Source organism: Bombina bombina, chromosome 1 (assembly GCF_027579735.1).
Source record: "Bombina bombina isolate aBomBom1 chromosome 1, aBomBom1.pri, whole genome shotgun sequence".
Taxonomy (NCBI): Eukaryota; Metazoa; Chordata; class Amphibia; order Anura; family Bombinatoridae; genus Bombina; species Bombina bombina.
Window position 1 is genome coordinate 327,937,184 of NC_069499.1, and position 17,947 is coordinate 327,955,130.

At 36.0% G+C, this 17,947-nt stretch overlaps 1 protein-coding gene across 3 annotated transcripts in view; it reads left to right on the top strand.

Moving 5' to 3' along the window:
* Positions 1-5,991: 5,991 nt before the first annotated feature.
* The window catches only part of TMEM169 (transmembrane protein 169), a 40,050-nt gene continuing 28,094 nt past the window's right edge, over positions 5,992-17,947 (top strand). For 2 of the 3 annotated variants that reach the window (XM_053698105.1, XM_053698108.1), the window contains exons 1-2: positions 5,992-6,104; positions 8,331-8,383. The gene's annotated coding sequence lies outside the window, so the exon portion shown is untranslated. The remainder of the gene's footprint in view (positions 6,105-8,330; positions 8,384-17,947) is intronic. The other variant, XM_053698106.1, reaches the window with a different exon arrangement.

Genomic DNA, 17,947 nt, shown 5'->3' on the forward strand with positions numbered 1-17,947 from the left:
TTTTTAAAAACCGGGCACTTATTAATTCAAATTTACATTCACTTTAAACGGAAACCCAAACATTTTCTTTTGTGATTCAGACAGAGAATACAATTTTTAAAAAGTTTACAATTTGCTTTGTTTACATGATATCCTATGTTGAAGAGATACCTAGGTAGGTGTATGGAGCACTACTGGGCTTATGTCCCTGCTTTTTAACAGACAATACCAAGAGGTGTGTGAGACGAGCTTTATTTAATGGGGGTTCGCTCGCGCGTTCCTTAACATGTTCTCAAATCAAATCACCATACATTAAAAAAATATAAAAAATTGATTAGCTAATAAAAATGATTGTCAATACAGATAAAATAGCCAAAGCAATACTATGAAACCGCCAAACATACACTGAAGCGGTTTGTGGTCATGAAAATTTGATTTGAGAATAAGTGAAGGAACGTGTGAGTGGACCCCCATTAAATAGGACTCCTCACACACACCCACGGAACCCCAGGAGCATTTCCGTATGGATAAGCAAGCAGGTCAAAAGAGGAAATGCTGTTTGCTGCTGTACCCAACACAGGGAGGACTCACACATTGCCGGTACCTTTCCTGAATTACACACACACAACCTAGGTGTCCCATAACATTAATAGAAACATTGTATCTGCATTCATTTTAATTTTTCTGTATGAAAAGGGCTATATGAAAAGTTGACATTTAGCCAAAGAAACATTTGAAGAACCATTGGAGGACAACAACAAACCTATTATGTTCTGCTTATTCCTTCACTACTGTTATTGGTTAGTAATTGCAACTTAGACTACCATTGTACCAGGGACCCCTCCTGCTCTCCTGTCTCCCTGTGCACAATACATGATCAAATCTTGTAGTTACCACCCAGGGGTCCTGACCACTAGTTTAAGATGCACTAAAATATTCCGAAAGCATACAACACCCAATTGGCAGAATATTTTTTCAGGGGTGACAGAAAATAAAAGTATGGCCTATAATGATAAAAGGAGTAAAATACTCTTATGTGTTGACTTGTATGTATGCATATTGCAGCAAAATTCTAGTGCACTCAAGTGGTGGATCTTTTTAAATAGTGCTGTTACACAATTAAGGAAATGTGTTTAGCAACTGGTAGGAACATCAAATATAACAATTGATGTCAATGAAAAGGTTTGTTAAACTGATACCTGAAATAGTATAGCCCTATGAATGAATGGTCTATATCTTTGTCATGTAGCTTATTACTGGAACCATATTAATGAGTTGTACTGAACTCTTATATTGTGTCATGTGGAAAAGTTACATGAATTCACCAGGTCTCTTTTTTGCTTTGTGCATATGCAGTATACTAGATGAAATGTATACCTAAACAGTAATCCACTACATGCTTATTTTAGAAAGCAGTATTTAAATGAAATACGTTTTTATTGAAGTATTATCGGTACATACAAATAGGCAAGACATTCTTTGGAGACATAGATGCACAACAACCGATATTTCAACAAAAGAGCTAGCAATAAACATTTGCCATGTATTCCAGAAAGATCCTGAAACATTAGCCTTAGTAAAGCTTTATAACAGATAAAAATTGTTTAAGGACTCTCCAAATGCTATCATGCTTTGAGAATTTAAGGAGGGTTGAGACAAATCCTCATCCCAACGCCTACAAGTAAATTATGAAAATCTTGTTTTAAGAAGAGGTAAAAAAGAAGAATTGAAGAAACAGGAGTAAAAGAAAATGAGAAGGGATGAAAAAGAAATATAAGGAAGAAGAGTCTTCTGACCAGGACACACCCAATGAAGTTTCCAGTAACAATGATAATTCACTGAGTAGCCAACTGACGTATAGCTATATGTAAAAACTCTGTAGTATTAAGTCCAGTGTCTGTTTTGAACTGAATTAAATTGAGTCATATGTTATCCAATAGTACCAGACTCTATGGAAAGCCTCCTGAGTGTCTTGTATTATTGCTGCTTGTGCTGACATGTTGTAGAAATGCCTAATTTTTATGTAAAATTTTGTCCCAGGATGGAGCCCCTTCTCTCCAATATTGGACTATACATATACGTGTGGCTGTGCATAAAATCCTGATAAATTGGTTGATATCTTTGTTAAATTGCCTTAGGCGTTCATGCAATAATGCTTGGATCATGGTTAGTTGAATGGGACTATCTAGTATCCTACTTAAAAAGAGTGATAATTTATTCCATATTGTCTTGGCGTGAGAACAGTCCCACCACAGATGTTTGTACGTTCCCTCAACTTCACAACCTCTGTAAAAGAGTTTGGACCCCGTCTAGTAGTATGGGAAGTAATGATAGGAGTGAGATACCATCTGAAGTTTGTTTTAAGGCAATTTTCAAGCATGTCAGCACTTAATAGGCTTTTACTTGCATTGTATAATAAGTTAAGTCAGCTTCCCATTTAAGGTGTAGGTTTGTTTTAGTGGTTTGTGTAAAAGATTGAATTAGTTGGTATAGTTGTGTGATGGTTTTTCTAGGTCTGGTCAGGGAGCTACAAATGCTCTACAGGGTGGTGAAGGGATGGCCTTTCAGTTAAAGTAGGTAGTTATGTATGATAGAGGATAGTTGAAGATATAAAAACCATTGCAATTTGATAGGGGATATTTTGTCCTGTAACTGTGTGTATATCAATATTTTACCTTTGTCTACTAAGTCTGCTATCCTGTATAATCCTCTGTTTTCCCATTTCTTAATAGTTGGGGTCTGATCTGTTGGTACTATTAATTTCAGGGGAGTCTTGAGTGATCTGCTAGGGAGCAGTTTGAGGGATGAGGTGAGTGTAGACCAGGTTTTGAGCATGTAGTCTGTTTTGGGGAATTTCCAAGATCTTTGAGCTTGAGCTCGTTGTGGATCCCACAGAGCCAGCTCTTGGGTGTGTGAGTTTATATCAGACTCAAATGTGGTCCATCTGATCTCATCCTCCATTCTGTTAAGAAGGGTGGTTTAGGCTAGCCTAGCTGCTTGAAAATAATGTCTTAGATTTGGTTGCCCATGCCTTCCAATTTCCTATGTCTTGTGAATATATATATTTAGGGATTCTAGCCTTTTTTGTACCTCTTATGAAGTTGTTTATGCTAGTTTGGAGATTGTCTATGTCGCAATTCGGGATGCCTATCGATAGGGTCTGAAATAAATATAACATCTTTGGTAACACTGTAATTTTGATCGCAGATAGACGACCAAACCAAGAAAATCTTAGTTTGCTCCATTTAATAAGGTCTTGTTTAATTACTTTGTATATTGGCGGGTAATTAGCTTGGTATAATTCCAATGAGTGTTTAGTGTGATTGATCCCTAGATATTTGAGATGGTGTTTTACCCAATTAAACTCACAATTTAGTTCTATCAATTTTTTTGTGTGGTCTGGTAAAGCTAGAGGTATGGCTTCACATTTTTCGAGATTCACTTTATATCCAGATATAGTGGAGAAGTTCCTAAGAGTGTTGTAAAGGTTTGGTAGTGAGATTAAACGTTTAGTTAGAGAGAGTAAAATGTCGTCTGCAAAAAGTGTGAGTTTGTAATCTGATTGTCCTACTTTAATTCCTGTAATGTCTGGGGAGTTCCTAATGTGTTGTGCAAAGGGTTCTATACATATAGCAAAGAGTAGTGGGGACAGAGGGCAACCCTGTCTTGTTCTGTTTAAAACCACAAATCTGTCTGATTGGTGTCCCATTGACCTAACACAGGCAGAGGGGTATGAATATATATTCTGAATTGCTGTGATAAATGATCTCTTAAAACCCATTTTGTAAAGTACCGCTTGCATATATTCCCAGTCAACCCTGTCAAACACCTTCTCTGCGTCAAGTGATAACAACAGAGAAGGAATTTTTGAAATATTCAAGTAATCTATTAGTGATATAATTTGTCTAATGTTATCTGGGGCTTCCCTATTTTTGATGAAGCCTACCTGGTCTGGATGAATTAGTTTGGGGAGGAGATGTTTTAATCGATTGGCCAGAATTTTTGTAAAAAATTTTAAATCTTGGTTGATGAGGGAAATTGGTCTATAATTTTGAAATAGAGACTTATCTTTACCTGGCTTAGGGAGTACTATAATTTTGGCATCTAGTAATTCTGAGGGGATAGTGTGGCCTTAAAGTATATGGTTTCTAAGTTTAACTAAATGTGGTATAAGGAAGGATTTAAATAGTTTATAGTAATCACCCAGAAAGCCATCTGGGCCCGCTGCTTTACCTGGTTTCAAATCTTGGATAACTTTTTGCACCTGTGACAACAGAGTTGAGTGATTCTAAATCTTGTTGGTCAATTTGGGGCAGGGTGGCTTTTTCTAGAAATTTGTTTAGGAGACATAAGGTTTGTTCTGATTTGGACACTTTTTTGCCATCGTATAAAGAGCTATAATATTTGGCAAATGTGTCTACAATGATTTTCGGGTGGGATGTTGTTTCTCCTGTATTCGTGCGTAAGAAGGAAATGGAGATATCTTTGATCCTATCTCTAATTTTATTAGCTAAGTAGTGGTCTGGTTTGTTCGCATAAATGAAGTACTTGTATTGTAATCTAAGCCCAGCTCTAAGAGACTGATCATTTAGTGTAGAGGGTGTTTCATAAGTGTGGGATCATAAGTCCAACTTCTTGCATTGTTTGGAAGAATAAGCCCTGATAATTTAGCCACTATTATGGAATGATCTGACCATACACAGGGAAAAATGGAAGAAGATTCCAGTTTGGAGATTAAAATTTGGCTCAGAAATATGTAATCTATCTTAAAGGGACATGAAACCCAATTTTTTTCTTTCATGATTTAGAAAGAGCATGCTATTTTAAACAACTTTCCAATTTACTTCTATTATCTAATTTCCTTTATTCTCTTGATATCTTTTGTTTAAAAGCATATCTAGATAGGCTCAGTAGCTGCTGATTGGTAACTGCACACAGATACCTCCCGTGATTGGCTCACCCGTGTCCATTGCTATTTTTTCAACAAAGATTATCTACAGAATTAAACAAATTAGATAATAAAAGTAAGTTGAAGTGTTGTTTAAAATTGTATTCTCTATCTGAATCATGAAAGAAAACGTTTTGGTTTCATGTCCCTTTAAAGTATTTACGGTGCGCTGTCGAAAAGAAAGTGTGGTCTGAGGTGACGCCGTAGAGTGCTTTCCAGGAGTCTAGTACATTATGTCCTTCTAGAGTGTTGGAGATAGATTAGATTGGTCTATTGTTTCTAATTTGTGACTGTGTGAGTTGGGGTTGTGTTCTGGAGGTTGTGTATAAAGGTAGACGTTGAAATCCCCTGCTAGAAATATTCTAGCCGAGTTCCAATTTGTGAGGAGATGAGAAATTTTATTAATGAATTGGTCCTAGAAAGCAGTATTTAAAGGGACTGTAAACACCTTATAATTACAAGACATTGCTGTTGTCCTGCAATAGAATAACATTTTACTGAAGTTGTTTTTCAAAAGCCAAACTCCACCCACCACGTGCTTTATTTAAAGAAGCCAATCTGAATTTGAGCCTGCAGACAACAAGGCTATCCACGGTCATTATGATAATATAAAGTGCTATGTTAGCATAAACTAACTACATTGTTCTGCACTGCAGTAGTTATCTGTTAAATACAATATACATTTTCATCTTTGAGGATTAGAAAATCTACAAATTACATGAAGAGGGCAGACTAAATAATGTATATTTAAAAACTGTTTTAATAATCAACATAAATTTGTTTATTGTACCTTTAATATCAGTCAAAATACTAAATGGAACTTTCTAACATCAAATGCAGCATTACTATATTTTTCTGGATTAGGATCCAGTGTAGAACTTCAACACTCTTTAAATGTACCAGGGAATCATAGCGTATAACCGTAATACAGGTAATTCTACAAGCGCTGTTTTTACTAATGGCAGCCCTAAGCTGTGTATGGATGACGTCAGATTGAAGAGTCTATCCCCTCCCAGGGATGTGCCATCTGGGCGTAGCTCTGCTTGGAGAGGCTCTTGGTTCTCCTTTGTGCAAGGACCTGCAGTCCTGGGATGGATATTGGCAGGTTTTGATCCCATCTGCTATGGGTTTATCACTGAAAGCACCTTCATTTCCTAAATTCGGGATCATGTTGCTGGTAAGGCGAAACCTATATCATTATCTAACTTGTATTTCGAAATTTATGTTTTGGCATATATATATATATATATATATATATATATATATATATATATATATATATAAATAAACTAAAACATTTTATTTATTTCGTATGAATTATTTAGTACATTAATTCACGAGCGCCAAACAATATTTCAATTAAATCAGTGCATTGCTAAGTGGTTTGGATTATAACCGAAGTATTTATTTTCCTTTTACATCCACACTTATTACAGTGCATTAAACATTTTACAGTTGAGTTTATTAAATAAATAACACATTGTTGCTCTAGGGTTATATTGTATACCATTTCCAGTTTTTATGACCATGCTACCTTACATCAAAAGACTTAAGAACAGCTGCTACTAATTTTATTGATAACTTAGGTGTTTTTTTACAATATGCGTATTGCAATAATGAGGTTTCTATTCATTCTAAAGCCCTGGTCTTTCTGTACATTCTGTAACACAGAGAAATTTCCTACATTACTATCCCTATACGGTAGCTCCCACCCTCCCCCAATCTATTCTTAGAATTATTTTTTCCCTTTTGAAACTTGTGAATTCTTCCTGACTACATCATCATATTCTGGAAAGCTAGTCCACTGAACCTTACTGCTAATGGATTTAATTAAAGCAAATAATCTGTATGAAAATATGCATTCTTGTTTGAGAAATGCTTCGGAGTTAAAATACCATAAACTATATTTAATAAGCAAAATTATATTCGTTTCTTATGATGCTTACTTGTTTGAAAATGCTTTTCAGTTAAACGACCATAAACTATATTTAATAAGCAAAATGTTACTTGTCTATTAGTCACTTTTAAAATGAGAAATACAACACAATTGATAAAATACCGGATATATGTTTCTCAAATTGTATTCCAGAGTAGCGATGCCCTGAAAGATACTGCAGTATGTAGTGCAGCTAATATAAAAACTTTTTTTTTATCATTAACCTAATCAATGTGGTGTTCAAATGCACAGTTTTTCACATTTTGTAAATAAGACATTTATTGATTAAGGATAAAATAAGCACAATATATTTTATGAGCACAGGGAGTGTCACTCATAGATATTTGTAAAGTCTTTGGCCTAAATGAAAGTGTCACTGTCATTAACTCCTGCACAGGACTTCAATTTGCTTAAAAAACGTTTCAAAGGACAAAGCATATATTGACATTAGAGATATAAATGTAGCTAATTGTAGAGCAGGTGTAACAATAACCAATAAGCTAGAATGATTTTATAAAACTGTTATTTGTGAATTCATATAGATAAAAAGTATAGATTCAAAATTTAGAAGCCATAATAACCAGTCTTCCAGTTATTTTTAATGCCTGCTACAGAATATATGTTAATCACAACTACTTTTTTTTTTTTTTTTTTAAGTGATTCTGGTTGTCTTTTTAAGTGTCTTCCAAATTTCCACATCAAAGAATTGTTTTAGTCCATCTGTTTTCAAAATGTCTATTCAGCTTCTAGTATTCTAGAGGCAGATGTGATATAAATCTACCCATATTGTTTTTACAAGATGTTGAGAGTCTCTTACATAATTGTCCCCAAATTCAGTGAGAAGCCTGCTGTTGTTTGAATGAAAGCTGAAAGTGTATTTCCTGAAAGAAGTCAGCATGTCTAGTAGTGGGTGTCAGCTTGGCTGATTATCAGTCTTTTGTAGTGCAAATGCATTTAGAGCAGTGCTTTACAGATCAGAAAACCTTCTAAACTTGTATGACTGACTGTTCACCTTGTGGATGATCATACTACATTTATTTATGGCTGGGAATTTCCTCTAGTGTACTTGCCCCAGTCTAGCAAGAAATTGCAGTGGGCATGGATAAAATAAGCCTGTATCCTTTTTTCTTTTCTTAATAACTTTTTATCCCTGAGTGGTAAATAGATATTTTTTCAAGCCTTTTATATATGTTTATATATTATTATATATATATATATTTTTCTAGCTATTAAATTTGTTTGTTTGGCTCATCAATATTCCTGCTTACTTTTTACTTTCATATACATTTTCACCTGTACTATGGAGTTATACTTTGTATCCATTTTAAAATTGTTCAAAATTAGAATGTATATGCTGTACAATTTTTAAAAGCCGGATTACTAAAATGCATATATTATATTGGAAGGGGAGTCTGTCTGTGGATGCTACTTATAATTCTGACTTATTTTTAACTGTTTCTCTTATAGGACAAAGGACAGCAATACATCTGAAATTTGCAGTGGAGTCATTTAGGTGAATAGTAAGTATGTTATCTATTTAGTAGAGAACCAATATACAGGTAGCCCTCAGTTTACGCCGGGGTTAGGTTCCAGAAGGAATGGTTGTAAATCGAAACCGTTGTAAATTGAATCCCAGTTTATAATGTAAGTCAATGGGAAGTGAGGGAAGTGAGGGAGTTGGGTTCCAGGCCCCTCTCAAAATTGTCATAAGTAACACCTAATACATTATTTTTAAAGCTTTGAAATGAAGACTTTAAATGCTAAACAGCATTAATAAACCTAATAAAATTAATCACACAACACAGAATATATAATTAAACTAAGTTAAATGAACAAAAACATTTGCTAAACAGCATTATAAACCTAATAAAACAAGCACACAACACAGACTTCACTTGCATTTTTCTGCAAACAGTTCTTTCTATGCATTCCAATCTGGACTGATTTATAGACAGGAAGATCTTGTTCCTTTGAAATCTGCTCGATAGCTCAGGTCTGGTTAAACTGATTCATTTCCGCTTGCTTGGCTTTGCTGCAACACAAGCGGACAGCTCCACCTACTGGCTATTTTAATAAATGCACTGCTTCTCAATGCTTTTCAAAAGCAGTCACATGACTGGAAAAAAAGCTTGTTATTCTGAAACGGTGTAAATTGAACCATTGTAAACCGAGGGCCACCTGTATACTAAAATAATAGGGTATAAAATATAGATGTGGAATTCTGTCAAATATTGAACAAACAAGCACATCTAAAATACAGGAAGTTATGCAAAGGGACATTGCTCACATGGACATTTAAAGGGATAGAAAACCCAATTTATTTATTTAATGATTAAGCATGCAATTTTAAGCACCTTTCTAATTTACTCATACTGTAATTTTTTTTATTTGTTCTCTTGCTATCTTTATTTAAAAAGCAGGAATTCAAAGCTTAGGAGCCAACCCATTTCAGGTTCAGCACCCTGGATAGCGCTTGCTTATTGGTAGCAAACCAATAAACAAGCATAACCCAGGTTCTGAACCAAAAATGGGCCCGCTCTTAAAGGGACACTGAACCCAAATTTTTTCTTTCGTGATTCAGATAGAGCATGCAAATTTCTAATTTACTCATATTATCAATTTTTCTAAGTTCTCTCTTGCTATCTTTATTTGAAAAATAAGGCATCTAAGCTAAGGAGCCAGCCAATTTTTGGTTCAGAACCTGGACAGCACTTGTTTATTGGTGGGTGAATTTATCCACCAATCAGCAAGAACAACCCAGGTTGTTCGCCAAAAATGGGCCGGCATCTAAACTTACATTCTTGCTTTTCAAATAAAGATGCCAAGAGAATGAAGAAAATTTGATAATAGGAGTAAATTAGAGCATGCATTTTTAAGCAACTTTCTATCTGAATCACGAAAGAAAAAATTTGTGTTCAGTGTCCCTTTAAACTTTACATTCCTGTCATTTGGGTATTCATGTTTTTTTGCAAGCTGCTCTGTTATCTGGTTTAAAAAGTTGAGACAGAGAAGGTGAAATGATCCTAGTAATAGTGGGAGTGATACGGCTAAGAAAGAGAAATGGGGCCCTAATGGCTCAGAGAGAAACAGATCAGATGCATTGCAGTGGGATTTTTGAGGTTTTGTGAGGTAATATTAGTAGGTACATAGTTTTAAGCATTTTTTAATGCATTGGGAAGCAATGCATATTGACTAACCACTGTTTTTGGGGGGTTTTGTTACATGCATGTACAACTGATTCTGTTGTTTGCACAGTGATCATCTGTTTTACAAATATCTCAACTTTGCTTAGTAAGAAATGACCTTGAAAAAACTTCCCAAGTCTTCTGACTATATAAAAGTTCCTATTAAAACAATGAGCCAAAGAGTTATTGTTCATTGAGGTGCTGGTGAAAGATGGTCAATCAGACTTTCAGAATGCGACCCAACCATGACACAAACACCTCTATTTCAATAAACCTTAAAGTCAACTTTCAGAAGTCAGACCTACTTATGTCATGATAAAGCTTCAAGGAGTAGGAGTGAAGGTGAAATGATTCCTGTGGTGCATTTTGTTGGTCCAGTGTTGATGGGTGAAGGGTTTTAGGTGTGAGATATGTACGCTGGCTCTATGTTAAAGGGACAGTCTACACACGTTTACAAGCACCATGTTTGGGATTGTTGTGCTGGGGGGACCCCACTCCGTCATGTGCCACCTCATGCAGGACAAAAGAAACAAAGTATTTTAAAAAATACTTTCCAAATTTGACCGTTATACGATGGCAGCAAACTCCTCCCAGAGAATCTATTGTGAAGCAGCATTCAATAAGCAGGCTCTCATTTGTAAAATTAATGACGCACGCTGTAGTTTTGCACATGCGCAATGTGTCTTCCCTTGTGTCTTAATATTATTCAGTCCATTCACACACACTGCTGGGTACAATTTCAAACAAACACACAAGAAGTAGGTAGGAGGAGTTTGGCGGCCATATTAGGGCTGCTGAATAAAGACATTTTCCCAAGAATACTGTAATCACTTTTGCCCTGCATGAGGTGGCACAGAATGGAGTGGGGTGCCCGCAGCACAACGATTCCAAACAAGGTGCTTGCAAACGTGTGTAGAGTAGACTGTCCCTTTAAAGAACTTTATCCCAGCAGAGGAAATATACAAGAGATTCTATAAAAAGGAAATAACTGCTTTAATGTACAAGGTCAAATGTAAGCATAGTGTATTTTAACCACACTAACACAGTGACAAAATTTGCAATTCAGTTAGATACATAACTTTAATGCCGTGTTCAGCATTGAAATTAAACAATTGTGAAAATTAGCAGCAGGTAAATGTATAGAAGAATAACCTGTTTATATTGCATCCTCATCATTTATCTATAGGGCTTATTTACTACACATAGACAAAACTCGATTTTGCTTGAAGTAATTAATCTTAAAACTGGATCTTCTATATTATACTTTACTATTTTCAACTTTGTTTAATTTATATCAAGTCTTGAAAATCTTGTTTTTTTTATACTCTTATTAATAACATGGCAAGATTGCAGAGGGACAAGTCCTCAAGTAGAGAATCTGTCCGCCTACATTCACCACTCGCAATGCAGTATTGCATGGCAAAATTTGCCATTGCACAAGAGCTCTCTTGTGCAATGCTGCCCCCTGCTCTCTCTCTTAACCAATTGTGCAAGAGCAGGGCATGCTAGTCATCCTGAACAAGCGAGTGTCAAGCTGATTTATCTCTCCACCTCTGAAGAGGCTAAAGAAGAAGTTTCTGCTTGTAGGTTAGCATGTATTGATAAAACATAGCCAGTAAGGCTAGGCAGCAATAGATGTACTTACAAACAATAGACTCTGTCAGTGTGTGGTTTGTTAATAGCTCTATGCATGAGTGCAATATTAAATATATATATATATATATATATATATATATATATATATATATATATATATATATATATATATATATATATATATATATATATATATATATATCTATATATATATATATATATATCCATTCAGGCTTAGGAATTGCTTTATGTGCAAGGAAGCATTTTCAGAATGTAGGTGGTTAAATTATGCATTGCCTGTGCTATTATTTGTAGTGTGCCTTCAAGAATGTATTTGTAATTTACAGTATATTGGATTTATGAAACAGGGTGTAGCCCAATGCCCAGTACATGTAGAAACTGGGTCACCAAAATATGTGAGGTTTCTTTATCAGCAGACGCTTGCAGCAGGGACCTTTATGAAGACCTATTGAGTTGTAGCCAGACCAAAGGGAAATGAGGCAAAGTGGAAGTTAATAACGTTCCACAGCAAACCTAATGAACTTGATCTGGATGGATTTGAAGTTATGCATCCTTAAAGGGACACTGAATCCAATTTTTTTCTTTCATGATTCAGATAGAGCATGCAATTTTAAGCAACTTTCTAATTTACTTCTATTATCAATTTTAATACGTTCTCTTGCTATCTTTATTTGAAAAAGAAGGCATCTCGGCTAAGGAGCCAGCAAATGTTTGCTTAAGTACCATGGACATCACTTGTTTATTGGTGCTGACCAATCAGCAAGGACAACCCAGGTTGTTCACCAAAAATGGGCCGGCATCTAAACTTACATTCTTGCTTTTCAAATAAACATACCAAGAGAATGAAGAAAATTTGATAATAGAAGTAAATTAGAAAGTTGCTTAAAAAGGCATGCTCTATGTGAATCACGAAATACATTTTTTTAGTACAGTGTCCCTTTAAGTTCCTTGTCATAAATTGAACGATCACTATTTAAACCAGGGAATTTTTGAACCACAGTTTGTTCCTCCTTTGGATACTGAAGTTGGCATAAAAGCCATAGAAAAGAGAAAACAACCTGAGATTTTGCATATTCCAAAGAACTGCACAAAAGACCTTCCTTTAATAATAAAGATAATAGTAATAATATAACCATCCAGTCAATCTTCAACAAATTAAAGGGTCAGGAAACCCCAACATTTTCTTTCATCATTTGGATAGAACATACATTCTTAATCAACTTTTCAGTTTACTCCTATTATCAAATTTGCTTCATTCTCTTGTTATCCTTTGCTGAATGAACATCATTTACACTACTGGCAGCTAGCTGAACACGCATAATTAGCCAATCACAAGAGACAAATGTGTGCAGACACCAATCAGCAGCTAGCTCCCACTACTGTAGGATATGTGCATATTCTTTTTCAACAAGGGATATTAAGAGGAAAAAAAGCACATTTAAAAATTAGACGTTAATTTAAAAGTGTCTTAAAATGGCATCTTTTCTCTGAAACAGGCAAGTTGACTTTCCTATCCCTTTAAGACACAGATCTATACAAGCTGAAATAAAGGGAAATGAGGGCCCCTCCAAGTGAACCTACTATTTAAATTCTAATTGATGGTAAAGAAAGTGTGAGATAGCTGCTCGAATGGTGAATGGGTTTTCAGGCAGAGGTATTTAAAAGGACATGAAACCCACATTTTTTCTTTCATGATTTAGAAAGATTGTCATTTTAAACAACTTTCAGATTTACTTATATTATCCAATTTGCTTAATTCTCTTGATATTCTTTGCGGAAAAGCATATCTAGATAGGCTTAGTAGCTGCTGATTGGTGGCTGTACATAGATGCCTCGTGTGATTGGCTCACCCATGTGCATTGCTATTTCTTCAACAAAGGATATCTAAATAATGAAGCAAATGAGATAATAGAAGTAAATTGGAATGTTGTTTAAAATTGTATTCTCTATCTGAATCATGAAAGAAAAAATTTGGGTTTAGTGTCCCTTTAAGTGTGTTGACTCAGACTTCATGAATGTGTGCATGTGAGGGCACTTGAAGTGGTAGGCTTCAATGAAGAAGTATATGTTGAAAACATTAAAATTGGAGGATATCCTGACTTATAAAAAGCATTCCACTTGAGAGTTGCAACATGACAAATGCTGTAAGAGATATTTTGTGGTTAAAGGGACATGAAACCCAACATTTTGTTTTTCGTGATTCAGATAGATAATGCAATTTTAAAAAACTTTCTGATTTACTTCTATAATCTAATTTGATTTATTTTCTTGGTATCCATTGTTGAAGAAGCAGCAATGCACTTTTGGAGCTAGTTAACGCACTGGGTGAGCCAATAAAATGAGGCATATTTATTTTGCCACCAATCAGCAGCTCCTGAGTCTCCCTAGAGTATCCTTTTTAACAAAGGATACCAAGAGAACAAATCTAATTGGATAATAGAAGTAAATTAGAAAGTTATTTAAGATCACATGCTCTATCTGTATCATGAAAGAAAATATTTGGGTTTTATGTCCCTTTGAGAATTTAGAACAGGTTGTATATGTCGGAATCGGAACTAGAAGGTGTAGGCAAGTGTTTGCAGATTGCTAGGGGATACATTGTTGTTACATAGGGAGTTATAAGTAACTGTTAGAGGGAGAGAGTGAACAAGAAGTGCTTCAACATGAGGATTGTTTTGTCTTGCTGCACCTTTGTGAAAGTCTTGAGCTTTCACTTATAGTGATAGTTTTATTGTTTTATCATATGAAAGGACATTTTAACACATTTTTTTTTTTATAATAGATTCTAGTTAAATGCCAAAAAAAAATTAACCTATTTCCATCCAAAGTGATTTCCAAAAGTATGTACTTAGAGCTATTATCTGCCATGCAGGTGTAGTGCTGGTGGGATATTCCTCTATCAAACCAAACTTGGCCAGTTGTCTTCTTATCCCGGCGTCAAGTGGCGTGATAGGAAATATTCCAGAGCAGAGAAAGTTTGTATAATGAGGTAAGCGGTACTCACAGTAGGCAGGGCAGTCCTTAGTGGCAATAGGAAGGAAATCCGGTAGAAACAGAAAAAGAAACAGGAAGGAAATCCGTCAGTATAGCAGTTCAGGGGAAAACCAACAGATGGACCAGGAACAGGCAGGAGTTCAGCAACAGTATATCAATCCAGCATTTTAGGGGTTAAGCAGGCAGAGTGGCCAGACAAGCTGAGTTTAGTAACAGTATATCAAGCCAGCATACAGTAACAATAACACCAGGAGCCCACTAAGTAACACCTATACTTGGGCAGAGGTAGTTAGAAAAAGAGAGACTTGCATAGGCACTGGATTCGCGCCACAGCTCCAGATCCGGCATCAGAAAGGAGGAGCTTAGAAGAACCGCCGCATCCCTGGCAACGGAGCGTCCCTGACAACAGCCAGAGGGATGCGGCGTGACTGCAGGTTTTAAGGCATTGGCAAAAAAGGTAGTGCATTTAAGAACCAAGCACAAAAAATCTATAAAATGACAAGACAGATTCAATGATGCTGTAAAAATGATCAAACCTGGAAAAATATACATGTCTGCCCTGTACAAAGTCATTCCTTATAGGCCAGAGAGGGTTGAGGAGCCAACAAAGGGAGGTGTCTAAGTTTTGAGCCATTATTTCTGACATCCTTTAATTAGAATATTTGGAACAGATAAGGATGAAGAATGATGTGAAGGCAACCACAATAAGTCCTCTAACTCTGTGTTGGCTGGAAGCGAGGCTTGTTCCAATTTTCCCCACCTGGTTTAAGATTTGAAGATGTGAGTGCCTCACTGCATCATGGTATAATTTAATATTGTATAAACCATTACTTCTCACATCCAACGGGTTTTGCTAGAGAAGCGCCACTACCTTAGGGAGTTTACTATTTTATTTATTGGTAATTTATCAATAATGGAGGTAGGGAAATTGATAGATAAGCCATTTCAGAAGAATCATCATTTTAACAGCTGCCACTCAAACTAGCCAGGACATCTCTGTATCCTGTTGAGGTGAAAAGGGAGCTTGCATTACTTTTAAAGGAGTTTCATAGTTATCATCTTTTATCCAATCTTGCGAGACAGAAAAGTCCCTAATTGTCTAATGTATTATCAAAACCCTGCCTTTATAGGAGGAACCCCACCTGGTTTCAATGTGAAATTGTGAGGGGGAAAAAAGCATAGTAAACCCTTGTGGGCTAGGGGCTTTAGAAATGGTCCCTTCATACTCCAAGGCTTGACAATGCCATTACTAACCCCCTCCTAGGGGACTTAATATATTAATTATAGCTTTTAACTAATTTAAAATAAGAAAAACAAAAAAACTTTAATGACCAGTCAACACAGTAGATTTGCATAATCAACAAATGCAAGATAACAAGACAATGCAATAGCACTTAGTCTGAACTTTAAATGAATAGTAGATTTATTTTCTGACAATTTTAAAAATAATGTCTAGGGGCGTATCCGGGCAGCAGCCATGATCTGTCGCAATATCAGGAGCTCCTGAACAGATTCAGCTAATCCTCCAATTAATACTGATACATCAGATCATTTTGTAGCAAGAGCTGTGAATATGATCACCATATATTTCAAGGATACTATAGCTCCAAATCCCGGTGTGCAGAAACCTGATCTGGATTACTGAGGCCTTTGGTGGCAGCCAAATATGCAGTCTCAGACCCCCCCTCCTAGCAGTCACAAACGGACTGCTGAATTTTTCACTTTTACAACTACCAATCTAATACCTGCTATAGGACTATACCATGGAAGCTGCTAAATATCTTCTGGAGGAGCTGCGCTACATGCTTGCGGATTACCACATTGCATTTGAGAAATCTCTTTCTAGGACACTGCATACTAATGGAGGATACCCTTCTCAGCAATCCATCCAACCTGAGCCTGCAATAGATGAGTGGGAGCAGTGGCGCTCTGGGGCCCCAGCGTCCACTTACCTGTCCTGGTCAATCTCAGATTGATGAGTAATCTACAACTGCAGACTTTGCAATGCAGGCTAAAGTCGAACAACTGGAAAGCTTTGAAAAAAGTTATGCGGCACTGTCCCTGCGAGCCAACCAACCTCTATGATGTTCCAAGAGTTTCTGAGGTCCATAATTACAGGAGACCCAGTTGGAGACTCTGTTCTAGATTGCCAAAATTCACGACTGTAACTATCACACCTTTTATATTAAGCTCCCCACAACCTACCGTTCTATTTCACACAGATCTGGTACAGCGCAGACAAGATCCTGGTGTCCTATATATGGCTTCATTCTACTTCAAACTTAAAACCATTGAACTGGTTTCTGACGACACATTGTTCAGGCGGGACTTCATGTATAGATATTATGCTGTTTGTCGCTGTTCCTGAATGCTTTTTAATTTTGGGTTTACAACATGTAATCCACTATATTGACGTAGTTTGTTACACTCACAAAGGGTGATATCATCATAAGAGTTACTTTTCTATAATGTGAGTTATCTTGTCATTTCATACTGCTGTTTGATTCTCCATATTTATACAATAACTGACAGACATTCTCCTTTGAATGCAATACACTACAGTAAAAGTACTTGGGTGTAGCTTATCTTTGGCCTTCCATATTGAGAGCTTACCACCTTATATTTACATAGGTCTCATTTTAATTTATATTTGCTGTAGTACAGTGCCTGGCCTGCTATTTGCGGCCGAGATAGCGGGAAGGCTATAGTTACATCAGAATACCACTGTGATGTGCTATATATGACAAATGTTCGCTAACCACTTATCTTTCTAGCTGGAAGTAAAGCAAACTCATCAGACTAACCCCTCCTTGTTAAAATTTCCTGAGATTTAGCCTGATTATTTATTTCAAAATATAACAACAATTTGAGAACTCTTTAGCACCAGTGGTGAACAATGATCCAGGTCTTAATATCCACCCTTTCCAACTTCTCCAAAATCATGATTTGCCATCTAGTTAGACTGATTGCAATGGCAAACTAGACAAGCATATATATGATGCATGGATGTACTCTAATATAAATCTTAATAGTTAGGAGATACAGCTTATTATTATTAACTTTAACGCAAGACATTTTATTCTTGGATGTTACCTTTGATATCTATGTCTTTGGTACATATTTATAGCCCAATCTAGAACATTTTATTTTCTGCCCCCATAAGCAAGCATACCAGTCTATAGTAGTGTGAAATGCCTCCTACACAGCCCATTTGTTTAACATATATTGTATGATACAGATCCCAATTTTAGGGTTGATTGTTTTGAGCCCTACAGTAGCTTCTTCTAT